Raw genomic sequence first — 6,000 nt, 5'->3', positions numbered from 1 at the left:
AGAGGCTACTGGAATGTTTTTCACCACTCAGCACAAATGTTATAACTTGATGCAGTTGTTTTTGCTAAAGTATAATGGCCTTTACTGCCCTAAAACCACTTCACTAAGGCTCAGAAGGGAAGCTTTTTTTTTTTTCCTCAGAAACAATGTTAAAATGCACCCTTTGGTTTCAGTGGTTAGGGGCCAGGTTGGTTCCCAGAAGATATAAATGAAAACAGCTTTTTCAGAGGCATGAATCTCCCTTCTAAGGGGTCCTGGCATTGCTACCTAGTTAGACTCAGACTTGCTCCTCCTTATGTCACGAGAGGTACCAGCTTGATGGTGGTACCTCTTTCTACGTGGGGCTTATCCCTAGAAGATGCATCAGTCAGGATTCCTTGTGATACTGAGAGCACACCCAAATAGGGTAGTTGAGGGAGGTTTAATGAGGGACTCATTACCAGGGTACAAGCAGGGTTAGGAAACCAATGAAAGGTGGTGAAGGCAAGCAATAGGAGGGGCATTTACCGCTTCAAGGCCTGTGGGGCAAAGGGAAGGGAGTGACTGTTAGAACCTGGAGAGAGATACAGCTGTAGCAAAAGTCCCTGGGGAGCTGTAGCTTTAGTAGAGGAACCCACGATAGAGCAGCCCCTGCCAACTGTGGCCTGGCAGGCAGGGAGCTGGGGAAGTAAGTACCTGGTCCCTGTTCTCCTACCACGCTCTGATCCCTTGCTGGTGCTTCCCATTGGCTGAGCCTGACTAGAAGCCAGATTGAAGCCTGGAGTGAAACCACTAGGTTAGTGGATTCAAAGTGGATTTGTGACCTCAAGGATAGCTGTTCATTCATTCATCGATTCATTCAAGGAAAAGTGTGTTTTCCGTTTTGTTTTTTTTTTTCAGCTCAGCTTTTGGCAGACTGCTACGATGAACACTAGAATTACAAAGATGAAAAGACACGACCTTACTTTCTTGAAGCTTACCATTTTATAAAGGAAGGCAGATAATCAGGCAGTTAACCAACAACAAAGTTATAGCATAGTGCTATAGTAGAAGTTTAAGCAAAGCGCAGTTGAATCACAGTTAAGGCAAAGAAGTGTCAGTGGTCAATTCTCTGAAAAGATCTGTTGACTAAGCAAAGTTAAGTTTATTAAACAAACTCCCAGCGTGCAGAGTTTTTGACATAGTAGTTTCAGGTTAGTAAGCACACAGTGAAGTGAGAGTATTGAATGAGTCTTGATGAGCAAACTCTGTCTTGTTATGTAAACTACTTTAGTTGGCTTGCAGTGGTATCTTACAGGAACAAATATTTCCTGGAGCAAACAGCTAAGTTATTTTTGCTTGTCTCAAAGGCAAACAAAAACACAGGGAAAGGAAACACAGGCAGAGGAAAATATGCTTGGTCCCAGGATTATTTAACAAAGAGACAGGAAATTAATTCAATTTCAGTCTTAGAGTGGAGAAGGAAAATAACATTTATTAAACATCAACCAGGTAATATGGTTTAATCTTCACTCTAGCCCTGAGGAATTAGGTAGTATTATTCCTGCTTTATAGATGAGGAAAATGAGTCTCAGTTACCCAAGGTCACAAAACAACTAATAGTGCCAGGAATTTACTTTCCTTTGGGGATGGAGAGTTGGGGAAAGATTCTAAAAGGAGAGAATATTCTAGATGACCTCAGAGATGCATAGGATTTCAACAATTGGGGAAGATAAGATGGATGGGAATGGGGGGAATGAATTCAGGGAGAGGGAACAGAATGTGGACTCTAAGGTGTGAAAGTGCCTGGCATGTTTTAGGGAATGGGCTGCAGGTTTGTGGGAGATTGATGTGAGCCATGAGGAACCCATAGTAATTAGAATTAGGGCTCATGAGGGGAAACACTTTTCTTCCTCTCCTTATGTTCAGTTTGTAAAATAGGGACTTTCACCAGCACATCCACCTTCTCAAGTTTAAGTAGCTTAAACTTGAACTATCACTCTCCTTACAGCAAGGCGTGACTAAGCTGCTTAGTGAGATGGGGTGAAGTTCCCTATGCTCTGTGAGCTGGTGTCTTGAATCTCGTTCTCTCACTGAAAATGGTGGCCTGCCTTCTCTCCTTCTTTTGCAGCCTTAACTGTTTGTTTATTATTCTATCCCCAGCTTGGAACAATGCTTGTATCATGTTAAATATACACCTTCTATGATATACATTAGTTAAATGAATGATTGATTAAATAGATGGAATAAAACATAACCATTTGGGGGAATATATTTGAAATAAGAATGGTTGTATATAATTTTCCTCATTCCAAACACACCTGCTCTCTTATTCCTTGTAGACTCCAGAGGACTCGATGAGATTTCTGGGTTTTGTTGTTGTTGTTTTTGTGTGTGTGTTTCTTTTTTTTTAAAGCATGTGTTTTTGATACTGTTTCATTGTTAACCTGAATGGATGTCACTGTTGGCTGGCTCCACCTGTGGATTTCAGGCAACTAAAAATAAGCTAGGCATCAGAAGTAATTGCCTTTGAAAATTATCCTGATTCTTCCCCTGAGTCATGGAATAAAGGTCTCCTGCCAGATGTGGCCCTTCACCCAGGCTCCTCAAGGTGGCTTTAAAAAAAATTTTTTTTTTAATTTATTTTTTATACAGCAGGTTCTTATTAGTTATCCATTTTATACATATTAATGTATATGTGTCAATCCCAATCTCTTGAATCATCCCACCCCACCCCCCCACTTTCCCCCCTTGGTGTCCATACATTTGTTCTCTACATCTGTGTCTCTGTTTCTGCCTTGCAAACTGGTGCATCTATACCATTTTTCTGGATTCCACATACATGCATTAATATACGATATTTGTTTTTCTCTTTCTGAGTTACTTCACTCTGTATGACAGTCTCTAGGTCCATCCACATCTCTACAAATGACCAGTTTCGTTCTTTTTGTGGCTGAGTAATATTCCATTGTATATATGTACCACATCTTCTTTATCCATTCTTCTGTTGATGGGCCTTTACGTTGCTTCCATATCCTGGCTATTGTAAATAGTGCTTCAGTGAACATTGGGGTGCATGTGTCTTTTTGAATTATGGTTTTCTAAGGGTATATGCCCAGTAGTGGGATTGCTGGGTCATATGGTAGTTCTGTTTTTAGTTTTTTAAGGAACCTCCATACTGTTCTCCACAGTGGCTGTATCAATTTACATTCCCACCAGCAGTGCAAGAGGGTTCCCTTTTCTCCACACCCTCTCCAGCATTTGTTGTTTGTAGATTTTTTGGTAATGGCCATTCTGACTGGTGTGAGGTGATACCTCATTGTAGTTTTGATTTGAATTTCTCTAATAGATGTTGAGCATCTTTTCATGTGCCTCTTGGCCATCTGTTGGTTTGTCTTTATTTTCAAGGACTAGTCATTTGAATATAGACCTTTTTAGAATGTTTAAGACACCAACATGATTCTTCACTAAAGCTCCAAATAAATGATGTCCCACCTGTGTTTACAAAGGCAGTAAAAAATGAACTGCAGGTGATTACCTGGTCCATTTAACCACATCAGGATGAACTGTTTTAAAATTAGTTTTATATCAGTCCTTAGGAAGATGGATTTAATTTTTCCTCTCCCAAACGTAGATTCTTATTATCTTTATAATCCCAATTCCAGTTCTTCATCACTCAAAGGTAAATATATCTTTTTCTAACAAACCTACATTTTAAAAAGCCATTTTAAATGAAGTACATTTTACAACTATGTAAGTAATTTGAACAATAATTTGGTTATTTTGTTTACCAAAGCCATTGGAAACAGTTAAATGTGAATACACTAGGAGATGAGCCATTTCCGATTGAAACAGGTAATCATAGATATTTCGGAGGGACGTTTGCCAAGCTGTGATACAAGGATAGTACCCATCACCAACCATCATTACGCATTTACTGTTTTACTTAAATAAGACAATAAACTTACATTTTCTGGGCATAAATAAATATTTATACAGAACCAGCATATCCTCATTTGACCTTAAAATGTGTTAGTTACAACTACCATTTATTGTGGGCTTTATAGGTATTTTCAGGCTAGTTACTCTTATTATTCCCATTTTATAGCGGAGAAACCAAGGTGCATATCTTTCATTTTTTTCTCTATCTTGCTTCTGAAGAGTCAGATTCACAGTTTGGACTTAATGGGGCTATCTACCACCTACTGTGAAGAAACATTTTCTAAAGAATTAAATTAATTTTAAAGAATTAAATTCATAAATTAAAATCTGTGAAATTTATGAAATCAGTTAAACTGGAACCTCAAGAGTTGAATAGGGCTTAGTGAGTTAATAGCTTCTTGTGACATTAACTTGAAAGAAAAGTACTCTAAATGTATAACCGTATGTACAATATAATTAGAAATTACAGTCTTTTATCCTGTTTGGGGAGGTTTAGCAAATCCTAAATGAAAAACATTCCACTGCACAGTGGAACACTGTACACTGTAGATATAAATATGGGTAGAAATATATTTGCTTACTGTATTGAGTTTCACATATTTTTAAGGCTTTATTTATTTAATTGCAGTATGGTTGATTTACAATATTATATTAGTTTCAGGTGTACAACGTAGTGATTCAACATTTTTAAAGATTATACTCCACTTATAGCCATTATAAAATGTGAGGTATAGTCCCTGTGCTGTGCAATTTATCCTTGTAGCTTATTTATATTTACACAGTAGTTTATACCTCTTAATTCCCTACTGCTAGCTTGTTCTCTCTATGAGTCTGCTTCTGTTTTGTTATATTCATTCATTTGTTTTATTTTTTTTAGACTCCTCATATAAGTGATAACATAGAGTATTTGTCTTTCTCTGTTTTACTTATTTCACTAAGCACAATACCCTCCAGGTATTTTTGATGGAACAGCATTTTTAAAAAACATCTGACATTAAATTAATAACATTATTTTTAATCATTTTACTCCATTTTTATTTTTTTTGAAAATGTAGTGCATGTAAAATTATAAAAATGTAAAAATACACAAAAACAAAAAACAAGTCTGCTTTGGGCTACATCTCACAATTCCCAGTTCCCCTTCCTAGAATCAGCCACGCTAATCAACGTGCTGTGTATCCTTCCACAAAATGTTATGCATATACCAGCGTCTGGCCACATCTTTTTTTTAAACACAAAATATTAACATGTTATACAAACTGCCCCTCACCTTGATCCTTTTGCTTAACCATATATCTGATAGATTGTTCCATATTGGCTCATAAATTGTTTACCTCTTTTTGAACAGCTACAAAATATTCTCTTCTACGGATGAACCATAACTTACGTAACGTGTCTTCAATTTAACCATTGCCCCAGATAAATAAACAAAAAGACTTTCATTTTTTTCTCTCTCTTCCTTATTTTTTCATGTGTTGAGGTTTGGCTTGTCCTGCCGTTTGCATCACTCCTCTGCTCTAGTGTGCCTCAGCAGATAAATCTATACGACATGTGTTTACTTTTCCACATTCCCACAGTCTCAAGTTCTGTTTGCTAACTTGCTTTGACAATGAATAGAGGATTGGGGATCTTTGTCATAATCTGTTGAAAGCCACGTTGAGGTTCATTGGTCCAGGAGTCTTGAACCACTGTGTCATTGAGTCATTTTCATTCCGTCAGTCCTGCCCAGGAAGAATTCAGTATTTTCCCATGACAGTCTCTGTCTGGATAAATGATCTAATCCACACAGTTTTTAATAAAATTGCTTATTGGTTGTACTGATGAGCTTTGTCAGAGTCAGCATATAAATATCAGTAAGTAAATGTTCAAGTTATGAAAATGCACTGTAACTTATTCTTCAGTTCAGCAAAAACACATTAAATATCTGCACTGTTACTGGTGATAGGCTAGGTGTGGAGATAGAAAGAAAAATAGAGCATGGTTTTTGCCCTCAAAGGACTTACATTAAGGTTTCGGAAGTAGACAAAAAGAAGTAATGTCTGTTTTTTCAAAGGTGGAGCCTTGATTTTGTCTTATGGGGTTTTACATGTATTGAAAGCT

This window comes from Mesoplodon mirus (assembly GCF_964341445.2).
Source record: "Mesoplodon mirus genome assembly, chromosome: 17".
NCBI classification, from domain to species: Eukaryota; Metazoa; Chordata; class Mammalia; order Artiodactyla; family Ziphiidae; genus Mesoplodon; species Mesoplodon mirus.
This window is presented reverse-complemented; position numbering follows the sequence as displayed.